Source organism: Platalea leucorodia (genome assembly GCF_965183815.1).
Source record: "Platalea leucorodia genome assembly, chromosome: 1".
In the NCBI taxonomy this organism is placed as follows: Eukaryota; Metazoa; Chordata; class Aves; order Pelecaniformes; family Threskiornithidae; genus Platalea; species Platalea leucorodia.
The window spans coordinates 41,114,571-41,135,966 of record NC_138823.1 but is presented as its reverse complement, the minus strand read 5'-3'; the positions used below and the strand labels follow the sequence as shown (position 1 = coordinate 41,135,966).

The following is a 21,396-nucleotide window of genomic DNA, read 5'->3' as shown; positions in this document are numbered from 1 at the left end:
TGGTTGAAATAACTTGGGGTTTCATAGAGTGCTGGTCCAAATGGAGAAACTATTTCCCATGAGCTATGTTGACTGTTCATTCAAAAGGACTGAGTGTTGAAAGGACTATTCATTCTCTACATCAGGTTAAACTTATCTGGTCCATCTTTCATCTGCCTGAGTTTATTAGGATTTCATAATAACTGAAAAAAGAGTTTATTAAATTAATTTTATTAGAATTGGCAACAAAAGTGTTTAAAACTTTCTTACCCTTCCTTTTGAACCATTCTGTCAAAATAAAAAAGATCAGTACTACAAAAATGTGCCCATAATGTTTTAATAATCTGTTAAAAGACAGTGTTCTTCAAAAAATCTTTGAAGCAGCTATAGCACCTACTGCTACCCAATTACTTTGTGTAGGTGGGCTCCTAGGCTGTGCACAGGCTTGTTGAAGACAAGCAGACGGTGCCTGTGCTTTGCAATTCTCCTTGTGTGTATTTGCCTGCAGGACTGGGACTGTGTCTCATGTCTTTGAGAAATGCAACTGTTCTAAGGTATATATCCAGTTTACCACTGTTGCTTTAAAACTTCAGAATCTGGCAGCAATATGAAAAAAATATTTCACTCTTTGTCAGTGTTTGTTTCAATGCTTTTTTGGAGATGTGGCAGCAATTTGCAATCAGACAGCTCAGTGCAGTTGGAAATATTTAATTTCCAGAAAGTGGAAGTTCTGGGCTCCTGTGGAGTCCTAAAGCCTGAAGTTAATATATCGGCCCCAACCTTGCTTTAATTTAAGTCATTGGCAAAATTCCCATTGACTTCAAGTGAAGCAGGACTGGCCCAGTTTCAAAGAAGGAGTATTATTATGTTTAACATTTGAAATCCACAAACATAAGGAGCAGACAACATTATCGTGATTGAGCATTTTATTTTCAAATGCATTTGACAGTATATTCAAACAAAGAAATGTGGCTTATCTTTTAAACTTTCAACTTGCTGGGTTGAGCAAAATGGGAGCTGCTTTCAATTAAATAATGCAATGAAAAGTATCGGGACAGAATTGCATTTGGCAGAAGAAAATACTGTATTTATCTCATTGTAATCCAGTCACTGGTTTATGGCTGCAGAGTCCTCAAGCAAATATCATAAATCCACATGATGTACTTGCGTGTTCTAGCATATTTTGCATTCAAGTCTGAGAGTTAGCTGAAAGATGTGTTAAAACTCATGTAACCAGGCAGCTTCCTGTCAGCCACTCATCTGAGAAGCCTCAGAAGTGTTAGTGATTACAGCGAGGTTTTGGATGAAGCTACGCACCAGAAATTGGCTCCAGATATGTCCACTACAGAGGAGAAGACCACATGAAGTACAACTGAAATTTCCCACAAGCAGCTAACCAAAAACACTTTGGAGGTTTCTGACATTACAAGTGTGAGAGAAATTCAGTTTTAGGGGCATGTAGGTAAACCCCAGACCTAAAAGTGTTGCCAGGATGAAAGGCTGCTCTAACCAACTCTGTCTGGCACCGTTTACCTGAGTGATGGAGTTTCTTAGGCATTGTCTTACCTATTGTAGCCTGTGGGGTGTTGCCTACTCTTCAGCTGCGCAAGTGACAACACCTCATTGTGGACACTGTGCTAATGAAAGGGCAAAAGAGACATGTGCCAGATGCTCCTGAGGACAGTGAATTGGATCCTATTTTGGGTGTAGATACAGTTCAGCAGGAGAGAGGAGGGGGATGCAGGCTTCCCCAGCCCTGCTTGAAGACTCCTCTGGAGGTTGTGCTGCTTTGAGGCTCAGGTGGGTGTGGGACTGCGGGCTGGGTCCATGGTGGCAGCAAACAGCAATGACTTCATCGCAAGGAATGGCTGGACTAGACCAGATGTGCCTGGCTCTCCTGTGTCTTCATAAACAGGGATGTCAGCAGCAGTCTCTTCACCTCTGGTGTCTGCTTACCCAGTGTTTCTGGCTGTAATGGACTTGCTTGGGGTACAGCTGGTCACAGAGTCCAGAGGATACCTTCCCTGCTATGCCAGAGTGTTGGGATCTGTGCATGAATGAGAATGGATATGGTCAGGCTCTAACAACAGAAAAATACTAATATTTGAACTGTGCTCTTCATCTGTGCCTTAGATGTTGATTGAGTTTTTCTTGCTCAGTTGTGTATACATATGTATAAGACTCCTATAGTGTGTTTGAGTTCCTTTTGTATTATTCAAATAAAGGAAACAGAGAAGATTCAAAGACAGTCAAGAGTAGGGATGTTATATCCTAACTTCTCAGAGCTAAGGGATTTCCAAGAACGTACAATGAGAATCTTCCGATGACAGCTTGTGAACTGCGTGGGCCAAAGTGTGAGCAGGGACTTGTGCTCCAAATTCCCTCTCTATCTGCTCTTGCAGAGACAGAGGGTGAAGAGTGACTTCCCACTTTCAGAGGAAGTGATCAAGGCACATGATGTGTTACAGGTCTGACAGGAGCTCTGTCAGTCATGGACAGATACTTAACACTGCCCATGAGAGACAAGAGTATGAAAAATTACCCGGAAAAAGTAACAAAAATGTTCATTTTATAACTGGCTGCTCAATAAACAAATTTCTTGCAACATTCAAGCTTCCTACCACTTGCATGCTGAGTTCAAATTGACAGGATTAAGTGGCTAGTGATAGTACCAATAACCAAAAAAGTGTTTGATTGGTTAAAAAATGAACCTTAGTACACTCCCAGCTGAAAGAACCTGATTGTATTTGCAATATGGAAGATGAATCTGTTCATCCACTGCTTCCTACTACAGCAATTGCAGATGTTGTGAGCACTGTAACTGAAGGAAAATTATTCTGCTAATTTTTATACTGACAAGCCCATTCAAATAAACGATAACTGCAATTTACCATATATCCAGAATAACTCTTCTCTGCAGACTTTGGCATAGACCAGTAAGTCTTTCCTTAATCCATCTGATTTCATGTTTGTTTATCATAATACAGAGAGGACATGTACTGAGTAAACAGGTTGGTTTAGAAAGTTAATAACTCCTCAGTTATTAGATGAGACTTTGTGCCTAAACAAACACAGAGACATAAATGAGTTAACTAGTCATAGTCAGTTCTAGGAAGGAATCACAACCGCATAACTCAGTTTATCCATGGAAGATAAAACTCCTGTAAAAAGTCATTTTTATTTCATGGTGCAATGACAAATAATTTATTTTAAAATATATTTTTAAAGGCTTGATTCTATTCCACTGAATGGGGTGGTTTGCCACTGAACCAGACACTGAATCATCGGAGTCAGACCATTAATGAAGTCTGAAAACAATTAATGCAGAAAGTGTATTCCTGAATATTTTGCTATATTATACACTTTCAGAATGTACCTTTTGAAGTATATCTGTGACTTCCTAGAAATATCCAGTGTCTGTAATAAGGGGAAAAAATGCTGGGAGGAAATTGATTAGTTTTTTCAGTTAAAAATGTATACTTTCTTGTTGATACAGGATGTAACCACTAACAAATCTTTGACATTTTCCTTTGAGAAGATTACAGATCTTTCTCTAAAACACCAATTTTAAATGCTGTCTTGTTATCTACAGTTGATGCTCTTACCATTCCTTTTTATAGCAACCATTTTGCAAATGGCTTTTGAGTCAGTGCCTCAGTCTAGTAGCCATTGTCTCTTTGAACACTCTTTATTCTGCCCAATGCCTAAATTGCTGACTATCCCAGATCTAGAAGATGAATTACTGCAATGAAAAATATTCAACCATCAAAATGGCTGCTGTCTTTGCAAGAAACTGCATTAAAGACTAGAAGTGGCCTAGCTTAGATATTCCCAGTACTAGCAATGTATTAAAGAAATCAGAAATGCATTTACCATTTAACATGTTAAAGATTCAAGAGCTGTTGGGATAAATGCGTCAGAAAATACAGCACTTAACTTCCTTGCCTCTCTCTATGTATTCTCTTTTTCATGAACTGTTGTTTACACTGAAATTTCCTGTCTCTGTACAGAAGTTATGCCACCTCTGCTGGTAAATCTGGCTATTAATCTGTTTATGATGTGTTGATCCAGCAAAAATGTGCTTGGTACATCCTCTGGTGGCAACACTTGGAAACATCAGTTGTGTGTGCAAAGAACTGACTCTCCAGTTTCTGTCTTCGTGTATTAGAGCCGCCTTTTCCCTGCTTAGGCAGAGGAGACCTGGTGGGCAAAAGCATCCAGAAGGAGCCATTGGGGAGCAGAAGACCACCTCCATCCCAGGCTGGGCTGCCCTGGGATGGGCTGCCAGCCACAGGGTTGTCCAACGCACAAGTTCAGAGGGCTGATGGCATGATCACACCACAGCTCTCCATTTGCACCCCTCCATGCCATCTTGCCACCTCAAACTATTAACATTTTATGGAACAGATGCAAAGTTGTGTAAGTCTTGGTTGTGGTTCATTTTCCCCAGCGTGCCCTGCACGCCTGAGGAAATCGCAACAGCCCTTTGTGAAGTGCTGGCACTCAGGGCAGGCACAGGTGGCAAAACCCCACACCAGGGAGGGAGGTAATATAGATGAGAACATACTCCCGGCTCTCTGTATCTAATGCAAATGGGACTAATTAAGGGTTATTGAAGCAGTTTTCCACTAGGATGGATGAGCCTGACTGAGCAGATGGTGGCTGCCTGGACATTGAGAAGCAGCACCATGAGGTCCTCTCACCTCTCCCTGCTTCTTCTTCCCAGGCAGCCCAGGCACTGCTCCTCCTCACCACTGGAAGCCAGCAAGCAGGACGGTGTCACTTATGGACTAATAATGTGCACAAGGAACGAAGAAAGAAATATGAAATAGGTGTGAAATTATATTAATTTAAAATTGGCTAGCACGTGATCATTTGAGGAGCATGAGTAAATAGCTCCTTTTCTGATCAAGAGGTTTTCTGTTTTACCCAAAACATAGTTATTTGCTTTTCTTCTTTTCTACCCATTTAACTTCAGGAGATGGGCAACATACATACAAAATGTTTTACTGTACTACTTTTCACTCTAGCAGTGAAGGGGGATTAGTTACTACTTAATCAGCTGCTTTCTTCCCAAGACACATTGACAAGGCCCATGAAATTAAGCCATGCAGATTTCTCAGTCTCAGAGAGCGGATCGTGCTGAGGGTGAATTTCTGTCCTCAGGGGTAAGCCCCGGGAGGGAGGCAGAGACAACCAGAAAGAGGGGCATCAGGAACCACCGGATGGTGGTGCCAGGTGGGATCAGTAGCATGTGGTCATCACTTGCACCGCAGTCTTCAGGTGGGATGGTGGCTTCTCTGTACCACAGAGATTACAGACTAAACAAAATGAAGAAAAGTGCCCAGTGCAGAAAATAATGGAGTTGGGCACCAGGCTTTCTTCAGAGGAGAGGACTGTTGGCAGATGAGAACACAGCCTTGAGGTGGGTAATGGTGTGTTAGGAACAGGACAAATTTCTGGGTCTCTGCCTGAGGGTGCTGCCAGGCCTGTCCCCGTTCCCAGGGCAGTGCCTGATGCTGGGACAGGGGCTGCCCCAGTGCCCCTGGCTGCTCCACTGAGGTGGTGGGACAGGACGGGATGCCAGGCCCTGCCCTGCCACACCGGGGAGCCTCCTGGTCCTCCCCAGTCCTCATGGTGCCCTGCTGCACTACCATGTCCATACTCTGAAGGACCCAAGAGGGATGGGGCCAAGGTAGGGGGACACAGTCACTGAAGCTGCGTGTGGTTAGCCCAGAGGAAAAGCTTTCTAAGGAGACAGGGAAGGCTCACATGGGAAGCTCTCTAAAGCAGGTTAGACAAATACCCATCAGCTACCCTTGCCTCAGTGCTGGGATAGAACTAGACAGTGCGGCTCAACATCCTTGTGTTTTCACAGCAGCAACAACAGGCTCGTATACAGCAAGGGGAGACCTCCTCTCAGAGCAAATGCTCCTGTCCAAGCCTGCTTGAAGGTGCCCCTTTGAACTTCACCCAAGTAGGGTCCATGGGAGGGAGAGCGAATCATTATTTTGGCTATCCCTTTACAGCCTTCCTTCAGTGATTCAGGAAGGATCAAGCACTTTCATGAAGTCCTTCCAGCAGTGAAACTTCAGACCTTCAAAAGGCCCATCAGGGCCACTGTGGTGGCTCTGCCCTTCTCTCCCAAAGCAGAGGTGATCTGACTGCAGGTACCATTGAGCCCATCCACTTCCATCCACACCAGCAATCCCTTTTTCAAGAGACTGACTACATGGCTGGGCAGAACCAAAGCCATTTTGTAGTAACTTGCTGTGAGCAATCAATAAGTAGTGCCTGCAACCCTAAGATTTAATTATTTATTTGAGTATTTAGGTATTTGAACAAATATTTATTCAAACTGCATTATTAGAATGGCAACCTATTAGACACTCTGGGTTCTAGTGAATGTCTTACTACAGCTCTTGCAAAAAGAAGACTCATGCAAGTCTATAACAAACCTGATAAGCAGACAATAAATAGCTTCCAGGCCATCTACTACTGCTTAGAGATAATTTGCCTGAGGTACTATGTAAAAGACAGGTCCTGAATAGAGCTTTGAAGAAGTGAAGCATTTGGACCATCCTTACTGATTCTCCAGTACCTGGAAAACAGGATATAAAGAGATATTTCTTGTTTAAAAACACATATCCCGGAGATCTGTGAGTCAGAAAAAGAGAACAGACCCATTCGTCCTACAGCCAGAGCTGAGGTATACAAATGAGCAGGGATAACTTTTATGTCATGAAGTTCAGAGTTCGGCGTCAGTTCTGGCTTTCCCCTGGCAGAGCTAAAGGAGCTATTCCTTAGGTTGCTCTTTTATGCAGTCTCTGGGGCTGGTGGTGCTCTCTTAGACTGCGTCTCCATCTTGTGTCTGGCTGAGGCATGAGCCCTGGATGTGCCAAGCCTGCTAACCCTTTTCAAGAGTGGTCTGCCTCCAATGGCCAAATGCAGATCTCAGCTGGCAAGCAGCAGGCAATGGAGTTACCCATTGTGGCAACCATCAGCCACAGCTGTCTCTGAGCCATGGCTGGTGCCTTACCCTAAGCTACAGGCACTGGGCCAGATGTGGGAGGCAGCACTGGCAGCCTCCATCTCCCAGCGAGGCTGATGATGGCAGCCACACCACTCGGCTTGTAGCATGGAAAAGGCAGAGGAGTGCTCTCACAGACGGGTTGAGCACGGGCAGCTGCTGATGCCTGCCTCTTCCTGATAAGACCACTGCTTGCCTAAGCTCCTCTTTCTATTCTGCTGGTGGCTATTTGGCTGCCAGCATCAGGGGAGAGGAGGGCTGCTGAGCTGAGCCAAGCAGCACACGCACTCTCTGCCCCATGTCTGCTGGCAGAAGGGAACAGGCAGTACTGTCTCCTGGCAAGGTCCAAATGAACGACTTCGCCTCCTCAGTTCATAGGAGAGTGCCTGCACTCCTGTCTCCTAGAAAGCAGTTTCCCAGAAGGGAAAGAGCAGCAGAGCCCTCTCCTACCATGCTCCAGGGGTGAGTTGCAAGTAGCAACTGAAAGGCAGCTGGGAGCAATGTCCTAGGGCAAGTGTGTCTCACCAGCCTCTCCCTATAGCACAGTATGGATCAATGTGTTGGGCTAAATATCCTCTGAAAGGAGGGGGCTCAGGGAGTGCCAAGACTCAGGTTAAGGATGGCTGTTTCTAAGCTAGGAGGTTTGCCAAGGTGCAGAATGAGAGAGGAGTGACTTGAGATACAAATCCCAGACACACTCTGCCTAAATGATGTGTTGACTGTATTGGCCAAACAACATTGTATTACTGGATGTTTCACGTATTTTCTATCATGTGGCCTTGATATTAAAGAATGACAGGAGGTTATTGAACACAATGTGGATTAATGAAGGAAATTCTTCTGTCTGGGTCATTCAGGGATCAGGTGAAATTACCCAAAGGATTCTTTCTGGTCTTAATATCAGGAAGTTTATTACTTTGCTGACATTGGTGTTACTGAGACTGTAGTTAGACAAGATGGTAAACCTGTTTTAAGATGCTTATTACAAGATCAAAAACCCTGTGGCCATATGACACAAAACACTAAAACAACTTCAGTCTGTCAGTTCAAATTTGTTCCAAATATTTTGAATTCTTAGTACAACTTCAATCTGTCTTGACAGATCAGTTTTTAGCTCATCCTGCCCACTCTAATTTTATGCCGAATACACATCATCTGTTTACCCATAGTTGGGATAAAGCCTGGCATATATCCATACCCTGTACTCTGGCTAATTCATCAGAAATATGCCCATGCCTCATTCAGATCAGATTTGTACCACGGGATGATCCAGGAGCACACAGATCTTACGCTGTGGAAGCACAGCCCGCGTGCGCCTTGTTGACAGAAATGGTATGTGACAGAAACAGTCTAGGAAGAAAGTAGAAAATATAAAAGCTGGAGGAAAGTTGATGAGCAAAGAAGGATGAGATCTGACTTAAAAAGAAAAAAAGAAAAAAAAAAGCACATGAAACAAAAGATGTGAAAACCATGCACAAGACCGCATGTAATTTAAATACAGTTACACACAGTACCAAATGTAAAGCACTGAGAATACAGATTGAAGGTAATTCAAGACTAGGCAGAAGGTCAATGCAAGCTTCTCGACTTGATGAAGGAAACATTGGGTGAAAATCTGTGGTCTATTTTATGAAGACCAGGCCAAATAGAGTGAACCTTTCCGCTTTAATGTTGGTTGATCATAAGTAATTGCAAGTCACTTTAGTGAAGCAGGCTGGATTGCACATAGGAACTTGAATATCTTTTTACTACAGCTCTGAATGTAAGGCTGTAGAGCTGGGAACAAACAGGAAGAATGGACCAATAAAATGGGAGGACTCTATCTGGAGGAGATGAAGAAAATCTCATTAAAATCTAATGAAAGACAATTTAAGAGACTAAGAAGATAAAAAATACCACATGATCTCATTAAATTAGTAATTGAAAAACTCTCGAGAACAGATTTAGGCTTGACAGATTTCTAACTCCTTTCCTTCCTCTAGCCAAATGTCCTCCTCTTACAGGTGCAACTGCTTTGTTTTGGGCAACAACAGCTCTACCCCTGCATGTAGACATCCATCACAGCTAAAATGCCAGCTGGAATTCATTGCTGGGAAGGAGAGCATGTAATCATTTTTTTCTCTCCTTCTCCTGGTTGCTAGGGAAAGAGACAGGCATAAGGAAAGTGAGGGGAACAGGGGTATCTCATCACCTGGTCTCTTGTTGCTTAATGAGCTTGCCAAAATTGAAGATATTTGGGTTCTTCCTTCTTAGAAATTGGTGGGAAAGCAGCATTATTAAAAAACTGTAAAAGCGATCTCATCTATATGTGGCTAGATGTCTTTCTATATGAAAAGATTACCAAAGTAATACCAGATTGCTCTTTCTAACTGGCTAATCAGCAAGAAGAGGTGTGTATTTGAGATCACAAAGTCTCTCCTGTTTAGACACAGTAATGTAACCACAGATTATCACTCTCTTCATTTACAGGACAAGTACCAGATACTTTCTCAAAGAGCATTCCTTTTTTTTCTCTCTCTCTTTGAGAAACAAAACCAATTACTTAACAAAACAAAGGTAGAATGCAGGTTGGTCTAGAAAGGAGCTGGAAGCTAAATGAAAAGAGAAATTTAGCTGATATAACAAAAGTCCTACAGAGTATGACTAAAACTGGTTAAAATTTGAAATCTCAATAATTTAGGGTATTCTGACATAATTAAAATTTCATTCTCATTCAGAAAAATACTAGAAATGTCAAAAAGGGCACTTTCTTTCCTTGCGGTTGAAACAAAGACCCATCTTCCAAGAGCTTCACTGTCTCCTTACTTTTGAGATCCCAATATTATGCACATTATGGGTTCTTCTCTCAGGACAAATCATCCACCCAAAATAATTTCAGGGTCTTTGTGAATTAGAAAAAAGGTGTTACTGTGCAGAAATGCAATGAACAACACAGTTCAGCACTCACATAAATGGTCATGGATTCCACTCTAATTCAAAAAGAAGTGGCAATGGCAACCTACTGGTCCACTTCTTAAAAATGGGAAAAAATGTCCTTGTAACTCTGTCCTTCAGCTTCACAAATTTGACGCTCACTGTTGTGGACAGTGAAAGAAAGTTTCTGCAGCTCATAACTGCAAGACACCAATCATATCTTCCTTCTCTGCACTTAGCAAACGAAAAGGGTGTGAAATGAGCTTGTTAGCCTTTTAGAGATTAAAAACAAAGTTAATTGTGATGGAACACTAACCACAATTATGGTAATCAACTCTAAAATGAGAATGAATCCTTAGTATTAGATTCAATTTTTGTTAATGAGAAACTGGATTTAAGAACTGTTACTTGATTAACTAACCAAGAGATGTAAAGAAGCAGGGAAAGCCTGAACATAATACACCACTCAAATCCTTTTGGGAAAGGGTAAATACTATAATATCAAGTAGCACACAAAAAGCAGCTGTGCTCTGCAGCCACCCACTATTAAATGCATTTGGGGAAGAACCCACACCAGCAAGGGAAGGCGTCTGATCAGGAGAAGCAAGATGAGGTTGTATCTTGGAGCAAGCAAACAAACGCAACATGATACAGGTGTCAAGAGGCCTTGGAGGGAGGAGGCAGAGTACAAATTTAAGGGTTACAGGACACAGTAAACAGTCCATTAATCTGCCTCTATAGTGATGCTCATTTGAGGTACTGCAGGTACTGCCTCTGCATAAAGCAGTTATTTTCACAAATCTTCACAAACTTCACTTGTTCCCAGACTGTGAACACAGATAACAAGGACCTTTGAAGCTGGGTGTCTGCACTCAATCAATACTCACTTTCCAGGTGGTGCCAAAGGCCTTGAAAGCAGAGGATTTTTTTTCCCCCATCCTGTTGTTGGCATTTCAGCACAGCGAGCACCTAGGAAGGGCTGTCCACCATTGTGCCTTGGGGAAATCCTATCAGAAAAGTGTTTATGCCAAGCAGGTATGTAAACATCTGCCCATGCAGTGCACACTTAGGCTGGGCTGCCCTATTGTTCAGGAAAGATATGCGCATTGCTTTAATGTAATAAATTATTACCTTATTTTATTATTACGAAGGAAGGCCTTGGGGACTATACCTGGGCTCAGAGTCTCACAGCTCTCAGCTTTGTATTTCCCAACAGCACCAATTGCATTAAAATCAAACAGATGAGCTCCATTTTACAAGTAAGAAGCAGCGAAAACTAGTGGGACTCCTGAAGAGCTGGAGGCAAACCAGCACCAGGACCCATGGTGCTCCTCAAAGCCACTGGTGGCCCTGCTGCCGCAAGCCCCAACGCCACAAAGATCTCTGATACAACTGCAGTGAAGCCAGGAGAGCGGTGCCCTGAGCCACGGGTGCACCGAGCACCCACTGGGGCCGGAGGACTGACTTCGTCGCCACTCTTACTCCCTGTGACATAGCTATCGCAGCCTGACTTCCCACTGTCTTTGTTGCGGGTTCCTGCTGCTTCGTGGTGCCACATGACCTGCTTAATTGGAATTCATGACGACTTATGTAGTGGAAATTTGGATTTGACTTCCAGCATTTATTTGTGAATTTTATCTGAGTAGATGTGATCTTGACAGATGGCTTAATCTATAGTTTTCTTTCCATTTTTAATAGAAACCAGCCTCAATTTTCATACATGTACTTTTTCTTGCGGAGTATGTCTTTGCCCACAGATCCCTCCTTGAACAAGGCGCATAGGTCAGAAAAAACAGATGCCAAATTATGATGCAGAGAGAGACATACACAGATACGAATTTTCTTTGCCTTTTATGCTGGGGAACAAACCCTGCCTGAAGCTCTATAGTATGCAGACATCTAGTGGCTGGATAATAAAGTGCAATTAAACATCTTTACAGGACACCTGTAAAAATTTTGCACAGTCACATCACCATCTGAAGGCCACATACCTGGAGTCCTGTTGAAAACAGATTCTTTGGCTTTGCAAGTCCCTTTTTCATTCATTACAGCCCTAATCATGGGTCTTTTGAGATGCTCTGGCCTCGTGTGTTTCTAGGATTTACTGGGGGGGGCAAAACAGAAAACGCCAAGAAATCAGGAAGGTTCAAAATGCTACAGCACATCTGCTAAATCACAGCCTATAATTTCACACTGAGACTCATGCACTTGATAATCATTACCGGCTTCCCTGCCAAGAGCACACAGCTCTCAGGGTTTTTTGTGTTTGTTCTTGATTTGTCTCTTGAGCAAACATCTCCTTATCTATGTGAAATACTACATGTTTCTAAGCCATGAATAAATCTTTCTGCTACCTTTGGCTTGCACTTTTTTCTTCTTGCTCAGCCACACATATGATTACATAACTAAAGAGACCAAGTTTTTTCCTAATTATGATTCAAGATAATAAATTAATTCCCAGCTGACCTACAGTGCTTCTAAAAAAATCTGGTCTTTTCACAACATGAGGTTAAACACACATTTTCCAGAATCGCTTTATACCTGCTGCTTAAAATACTGCTGAGGTAGGGTATCATATACAGTTGTATGTGTTTCACTGACTTATCATAGCTTTCATCTGTTTCATGCTCACCACTGTCAGATGTTTACATGGGAGGCACTTCAGAAAGCAGTGTTTGTAGTGTATATTTGTATTAAAGCCTAAGGGATGTATGGAGTTTATGTCTATGTAAGATCAAGATGGTTTTGTCTTCATCTCAGACACAAACATCACCTTAAATAATAAGCATGAGTTGCATATGCACTTGAAGCTCCAGCCTTCTCCAGTGCTTCACTTTTAAAAAGAAAGAATGGAGTTTGTATTACGACCTTATTTCTTTATTATCTTCTAGGGGTGGGAGGATAGCCCAACACAGAGAATGCAGTGAACAGTCAGGGTTTGCAGTAAGGGTTGATGTGTGCTGCCCTAGGAGGAGCCGCCAGTTCCCTGGCACTGGTGAGAGAGCAGCAGACTCGGGAACAAGGCTTGCTAGACATGGTTTCTAATCACTGATTTGGGAGATGACTGTGAGTTAGCTGGTTTTACCCAGTCCAGAATGGATCACTTCTAACACAATCAAGTTGAGATGGAAATAGAGAAGGAATATTTCCAACCACATCCCTGCTAGAGAAAAAGACACTTAAGGAAGTTTGTTTATGCTGGTTTTGCTTCATGCTATCTTTATGCTTTCTTTTTTCTTTGTTATTCAAGGATTTAATAGATCATTGTGTACTTTATAGGGCAAGTTATTTTCAAGTTTATCTAATATTCTCAGGCCCCATCTTCAGTTGTTTGCCTGATAACTGGAGAGGAGAAGGGTCTCTTTGGATCAACGTGAGGTCAGGCTCTGGGGAAGACCAAGCAGAAATGAAGAGCTGCTACTGCCTCTGTATACAGCGTGGTAAGAACACCGGTGACAAGGATATGAAGATACTGGACAGAAGGGTCACAAAAAAATGACCCAGCAATGAAAAACAAACCTTGCAACAGAAGTCATCATCTCAGCAATTTTATCAGGGAGAAGACTGAAGAGGTGACCTGACTACTGAGACAATGCTGGGTTTTTAACTTTGCAGATAAGGTCATAACAAGTTCTCCTGGACAAGGACCACATGTGCTGCAGGGCAATATGAAGAGTCTCTCTCTAAAATGGCTGACTGTCGAGTCTTTTTCTTATTCCTGGCATCATATGGATAGTCAGTCTATGATCAGAGAGAAATACCCCTCAGGTGATACAGGGGAGAAGACATTTGCAAAGTGAGTGTAAAGATAAGTTCATTAATACACCTGAAGCATTCAAACAAATACTGTAAGAGAAAAAGCCCCATGAGAAAATGGATGATTATGTCTTCAGAGGAAGTCTTGAACAGCGTTCAGGATAAAGGACAAGAAACTGGACAATGAATAATGGGGAAAAGAGAAGGGAATAGGACTTTAACACATGTTCACTAGGCAAAGGGAAAAATATCCAATCATACAAATACCAACAGTATATATACAGTGCTGGTGAACTGGTGCTAGGCACACAGTCTTCATACTGGAATTTCTTAGCTTTAATTAGAAGTTCTAAAATTCACTTTAAATTGCCCTTGTTTTAAAAATAATTTTTCTATGTATAGCATTCTAAAGATGTGAATAGACACACAGATGTGTGCTTACAATGACAGTTACAGTTTCATAAATAAATGTGCACATAAACACTTCCAAACACGTCCTGCGTGGTCCAGCCTCAGGAGATGTAGTGGGTGGTTCTCCAGCTGCCTGACATTTCAGCAGGCAGCACTGGTATATAAAGGAAGAACACACCTCAAAGTTTGACTCCATGGCTGATGATGCCACCCTGAAACCCACCCAAGGAGGAAAAGGCAGGCCAAAATTTGTCCTCTTTCCAGAGCCCTCAACCCTCAGAGCGGGTTTTCTTCTTTTCCTCTGCAGCCATCATTCACCATGGGGTTCCCCCATTTCTACAGGGAAGGAAGCTTCTCTTCATTCTCACTGGAGCTGATGTGACAACCATGAAAGGATTAATTTGCACAAGGCCACTACTGCACCAGTGCTGTGCCTACCAGTCAAACTCAATGAAGGCGAGTCTGAGAGTAAAGCAGCTGCACCCTGGCAGGTTCTGGAGAACACTGATGTGTATGGCTTCTTGTGAAGCTGCCTGTGCATGGATCTCCCCCTCCTCGTTGCTTCTGCAGTCTCAGCAAAATTCAGCTGAAATTTCTCAGTATTTTTTTTACTTTATGTTGCCCTGTTGTTAAGCACTTTTAACTCTTCAGCAACTGTAGCCTTTGATTACCCTCTGGGATTCAGGAACACCAATGAATCAGCCTTTAGGATACAGACAGGGATGCTGGCCAGGGACCACCCTTACTTCCTCTTAGACTCAGTGTCCAAGTTCACGCCTGTTTCTATACACAGCTACCATACAATGCTTGCCACTGTCATGTCTGGGATCAGGCCTATCCTTTAACCCACATCAATTTATGCCTGGTCACCTCACAGGTGTATTTTGGGAACAGACTTAGTATTCATTATTGCTCCACCCATGCCTTGATTTTCAAGCAAAGGAAATGTGGGAGCCAGGGCAGAAGGCAGCCGTGGGGAAGCATGTTGCTGTTTAAGAGGCTCCTCTGATCTGAACAGGCAGGAGCCCAGGATCACAGCCCAGGGTGCAAAGCGCATCGCACCATAGTCTGAAGTCAAGCTAAGAGCTTAAAGCCTCAAAGTTTTCCTGGGAGCTCCAGAAAACTACAGCGGAACCCAAAGAACACGTCACCTGCAGAGGGAAGGTCATCGACAGCAGACATCCTGCCCCAACTTGCCTGCCTTCTCCCAAGAGCTGGATTTCTTCTCATTCCCAATACCTTCCTAAAGTTTACCAGAGTGCTGCAGAGCCAGATTTTGCCTCATGAGGCACATAGCTGCTTTTGAGTATTATGTTATTAATTTCTTGATCAACAAGTGTGTAACTGCTCAACACCTCTTGGAAATTTACAATTCACATTTCTAATAAACCTTTAAAATTATGTGGAGCATCACACACATTAATACTTACCTTTAAAAATACTTCTAGTGCAGATAGATAGCAACCTGATTCAGAGGAATTTTAGCAGCTGTAGGCTAGAAGAGGAAATTATTAATTTAGGGCCTTACACTACCCTCAGAACACCTTCATCAGTTTTTATGATTTCTTAAAAATGTTAATACAAAGGCAGGCATGTGAAACTAATTGGAGAGTAGCAGAGCCTCGCCACACTCAATAAAACCTCTCATGGATGCAGCAGAACTGAAGTAATACAGAGAGAGCCCTTCCTGCAAATTCCTCCCTGCGGATTCCTCCCGAAACCAGAAAGACTGATTTAACTTTTCCCAACACACCACGAATGTGGGTTGACCAGTCTGTAATTAGAATGGGTGTGTTTTGTGAATGAATTTGTTGTTATAATTAGATCTGGTTCTAAAGACAAAATACAGTTATAAGTATTTTTACCAGTGGGGTGTTTTTCTCTTTCAAAGCCAAGCCCGGAAAAAAAAAGTCTGACAAATGTTCAGACAAATTTTCTAACCTCAATTCCTCAGTAGTCGTATTTATACGACCAGAAGTTCACTGCACAAGGCAATGCAGGAAAGAACAGCAAACACAGGAAGGGAGCACAGGAAAGGGAAATAATGGACTTCAGGTTTTTGGTGGAGACATTACATCATTTGCTTTGCAATGTATCTGTATTTCACAACCAGAATAATATCAGCCAGCTCCAAGATAAGGAACACGTTTATTTAGAGAATAAATCTGGTTCAGATTTCATCATAATGTCAATATTTGCCGTATTAATACTACAGTTCCTCTTAGTTAATACTCAGTAGTTAATAATATGCTGTGCGCAAAGGGAAAAGATCTTCCCAATGAGCTGTGCATACGACCTGGGAATTGCCAGGTTCGGAACATGGTTCACTCCGCTTTTGGGGAGTTCCTTCATTGCTGGGTGCAAGGAGATAGGAATAGGTCTTCAACTGCCAGAAACCAGTTGACTTCCACCTTGAAGGGCTTTGTTTTGGGTTTTTTTTTTCAAGATTTTAGTACCAAGGCTGACAACTAGGACAAATTATCAGGCTCCTGTCAAAAACTGTGGACAGTCCAGCCTAGCCATTGGAGGCCATTGCAGCAGACTTTATACAGAGACTCCTCCCCGCCCTACGGCAAGATGTGGAGCGGTGGGAGGCCAGGCTCTGGTGCCCAGTGTGTTGGGCTTGGGCTCTGGCTGCAGCTGCTTGGGGAATCATTGCTGGAGGTAGAGGGGCAGCAGCCAGTGAAGCTGCCACGTGGACATTATGGAAGTGCTGGGGACATGGCAGATGGAATGCATGGCTTTGGCCAGCACTGAAATCTTGAGCCCCTTGACTAGATAATGGGGTTATACTTCATTAAATTTTGGCAGGAGGTGGAGAGGGATTTCCTTAAACATAACCCTAAGAAATACAAGTTTCTATAGGGCCAAGGAGCAATTTGCCAATTGCTACTCTGCTAAGCCCAAAATAAACAGATGACTTCATGGTGGGCTGCTTGCTGTACATTTTCTACACATTCATTGCAATGCATGCTGTCAAGGGCAGCTGTGTGTCTCCCGAAAGGAAGCACATGTTTCTGCAGTACCCACAGTTATGAACACGTAAGTAGTCAGCAGTATCTACTCCCCTGACCCAGCTCACGTGTGGTGTGTGGGTTTGTCCTATTGTTTCTGCTGTCCCTAATACACACATAACTAGCTAGAACTTAAACTGGCCACCACCATTAAAGATAACAAAAAATGTTTTTACAAATATATCAGCGACAAAAGGAGGGCCAGGGAGAATCTCCCTCCTTTGTTGGATGCGAAGGGAAACATTGCCACGAAGGATGAGAAGGCTGATGTACTTAATGCCTTCTTTGCCTCAGTCTTTAATAGTCAGACTGGTCATCCTAGGGGTTTTCAGGCCCCTGAGCTGGGAAATGGAGATAGGATGCAGAATGAAGCCCCAGTTGTCGAAGAGGTGGCAGTCACCGACTTGCTCCTCCACCTGGAGGCTCACAAGTCCATGGGGCCAGGTGGGATCCACCCAAGGATACTGAGGGAGCTGGCAGAGAAGCTTGCCAAGCCACTCTCCATCATTTATCAGCAGTCCTGGTCAACCAGGGAGGTCCCAGATGACTGGAAGGTAGCAAACATGATGCCCCTCTACAAGAAGAGTCAGAAGGAGGATCCGGGGAACTACAGGCCTGTCAGCCTGACCTCGGTGCCGGGAAAGGTCATGGAGCAGATCATCTTGAGTGCCATTACGCAGCATGTGCGGGACAACTCGGGGATCAGGCCCAGCCAGCATGGGTTTATGAAAGGGAGATCCTGCTTCACTAACCTGGTCTCCTTCTATGACAAGGTGACCCGCTCAGTGGATGAGGGGAAGGCTGTGGATGTTGTCTACTTGGACTTTAGTAAGGCCTTTGACACAGTCTCCCACCGCATTCTCCTGGAGAAGCTGGCTGCTCATGGCTTGGATAAGTTAAAAACTGGCTGGATGGCCGAGCCCAGAGAGTGGTGGTGAACGGAGTCAAATCCAGTTGGCGGCCGGTCACGAGTGGTGTTCCCCAGGGCTCAGTGTTGGGGCCAGTCCTGTTCAACATCTTCATTGATGATCTGGGTGAGGGGATCGAGTGCATCCTCAGTAAGTTTGCAGATGACACCAAGTTGGATGGAAGTGTCGATCTGCTGGAGGATAGGAAGGCCCTGCAGAGGGACCTGGACAGGCTGGATCATTGGGCCGGGGCCAACTGCATGAGATTCAACAAGGCTCAGTGCCGGGTCCTGCACTTGGGTCACAACAACCCCATGCAATGCTACAGGCTTGGGGAGGAGTGGCTGAGACCTGCCCAGCGAAAAGGACCTGGGGGTGTTGGTTGACAGCCGCCTGAACATGAGCCAGCAGTGTGCTCAGGTGGCCAAGAGGGCCAATGGCATCCTGGCCTGTATCAGGAATAGTGTGGCCAGCAGGAGCAGGGAGGTGATAGTGCCCCTGTCCTCGGCACTGGTGAGGCCTCACCTCGAGTACTGTGTTCAGTTTTGGGCCCCTCACTACAAGAAGGACACTGAGGTGCTGGAGTGTGTCCAGAGGAGGGCAACAAAGTTGGTGAAGGGTCTAGAGCACAAGTCTTACGAGGAGCAGCTGAGGGAACTGGGGCTGTTTAGTCTGGAGAAGAGGAGGCTGAGGGGAGACCTTACTGCTCTCTACAACCACCTGAAACGAGGTTGTAGCGAGGTGGGGGTCAGTCTCTTCTGCCAAGTAACGAGTGATAGGACGAGAGGAAACGGCCTCAAGCTGCACCAGGGGAAGTTTAGGTTGGATATTAGGAAAAACTTATTCACTGAAAGGGCAGTCAGGGAACAGGCTGCCCAGGTTGAGTCCCCATCCCTGGAGGTATTTAAAAGATGGGTAGACGTGGTGCTTGAGGACATGGTTTAGTGGTGGACTTGGCAGTGTTAGGTTAACGGTTGGACTCGATGATCTTAAGGGTCTTTTCCAACCTTAATGATTCTATGATTCTATGACAAATGACTCAGAGTATTCATAACTCATTATTCAGCAGCAGCTCTCCCCATAGCCCTTGAAGAGATGAAGCACGCCTTCTGACACTGCATTTACCATCGCCTGGTGATGACTTTTTGTGATTGATGACTCACTGATCTGCTCCAGGGGAGTAACCTCCCCTTTGTGAACCGTCAGTTTGTATCTCCATTGTGCCCTTGCCTGGAGCCTGCCATCTGCGCCTGGGGCATTCTTCCACTCACATAGGTCTCTGCATAAACGGGCCCTCCTCATGCTAGTAAAGTGGACCTCACTGATAGCTACGATGATCAAAGCTACTGCCCACCACGTTATTGACTCTGTCTTTCAGATGTTTTGAAGGAATAAGACGCTATGACTAGCTGGCTTAGACTACTGTTCCCTTATCTGTTCTGTCAGACGTGTCATGTGTGGCCCAGCGTGGCAATCCCCATGCTGTGCAGTGAGCTCAGGACACGCAGAGCAGACCCCCAGACCACCATCCTCAGCAATGTACAGAAACAAACAGAACTGTCATAATTCACAGGAGAACAAAGGCCGATCATTTTCTGCCTGAATTGAACATTTCTTTGCAAATTTCCATGACTGACCAAATAGAAAACAATCCAGACGATTCTGTTTATTGTTACATCGGTTAATTTTCCTTATTTCAAAATTGTCCTTTATTTCAGTAAGGTTCCTAGTAATGCAAAAGTCATTCAGCTTTATTCAGATTAACCATGGTAAGGTTTAGCAGAGAAGCATTCCTTTCTGCCCCAAAATTAATTCTGAATCTGTATAATACTCTCTGTGAACAATGTTTTTCTTAGCTTTATAGAATGCACCTCCCCTCTACACAAAAGATGATTACTGACAGCACAAGAGATGATACAGAATAAAATTAAATCTAACATTCAAAACAATAATGAGTATTTCTACATATTAACATTCATACCAAGCTTAAAATTAGTACTATTTGGATCACAGACCACTATTGAATGCTATGGCAAAGGAATTATCTAAGCAATGGTAATTACCATTTAAAAATAGTTAACAGTGCGAACTGGAAGATTTAATGTGTTTTCTTCTTTTAATGTACAGCCCCATTCCCAGAATTTCACTGGACCATGCGGACAGACCAACTGTCAAAGCTGTCTATCAAGGCTGAATTAGATGAAGACAAACAATATGGGCTTTGTGGTTCAACTGAAGCAGCAGCTTCAAAAGTTTCCATTTCTCATCCGAGGGCACTGTGGGAGCATTGTCTTCCCCCTCTCTGAAAAGAGAATGGAACAATTATATTACTGAAATTCCTCCGCAGTGGGTCTGAAAGACTGTTTATGTCCAGCCAGGGAGACAGGGAAAACTAAAAGCAGGGATTTCATGACAGCAGGTGGGGGCAGTTTCAGGGTATATACTTCAGTGACATAATGGTCCTGATTCTTCTCTTTTAGGGCAAAGGCAGAGCTGGAAGATTTACTAGCAGTGGAGGAAATGGCAATAAAAATGCAACGTTAAATGCAGTGGTAAAATTATTAACTTGAAACAAAGCTTTACAATTGGCTTTCTGAATCAATCAGGTAATTGATTCTAATGTGAAGAGCATGGCGGTAAACTAGAAAGGAAAATACACTAGTCACAGAGAGTTTTTTACCATTTACCATTTTAGGGGGCCTATCAAGTGAAGTGCTGCGTACACAGCTCTCATGGGAGTCAGGTGGGCTCAGGAGATAGAAAGCAATCACGCAATTTCTCCCTCCTAATAGCAGTAATATTCATTAGCAGCAGAGATAAATCAATACTTGGTTTCATGGAAACACATGCTCATGTGCTTCAGCATAACTGTAGGAAATCAGCTGCCCAGGTTGCCCCAGTGCTCTCAGGTCCGAAGTGGGAGGTATGACAGTGCCAAATCATTTAATCCTGTTGTACTAATAATCTCATTTTTTCCTGAGATTGTTTTAGTGCCTACTTTAGCTCAGTACGTACACACAAAAAATCTGTAAGTGCTTGGGTGCAAATGGGTCACCTGGGGCTACAATTGCTTGCAGGGTCAACACATCTCGAGAGAGTTCCCAGTCTTTCTTAAAAAGGGCGTGTAGAGGCTGTCAGGCACCAGCAGTGCAGTTAAGAAGTCAGTGTCTACCCACGAGACAATCTGTGCCATGATTTCCATGTGCTCCCTGGTTATCATCCAATACCCCCAAAAGTCATGGTGTCTGGCAGCAGGACTATTTGCTGGTCAACTTGAAGAACTTTCTACCAGCTGCCTTCTAAGGGAGGCCGTAAGCTTTTCAGAGAGCAGTCGGTTTTAGTCACAGAGCAGCTGGTTTCAGGCACAGTTACACTTTATGTAATA

General features: G+C 43.7%; 1 protein-coding gene across 3 annotated transcripts in view; it reads right to left on the bottom strand.

Moving 5' to 3' along the window:
• Nucleotides 1–1,928: 1,928 nt before the first annotated feature.
• CA8 (carbonic anhydrase 8) overlaps nucleotides 1,929–21,396 on the bottom strand; it is a 67,204-nt gene continuing 47,736 nt past the window's right edge. For 2 of the 3 annotated variants that reach the window (XM_082330328.1, XM_082330330.1), the window contains one exon: nucleotides 19,736–20,313. The gene's annotated coding sequence lies outside the window, so the exon portion shown is untranslated. Of the gene's footprint in view, nucleotides 2,027–19,735; nucleotides 20,314–21,396 lie in introns of those variants that run through there. The other variant, XM_082330329.1, reaches the window with a different exon arrangement.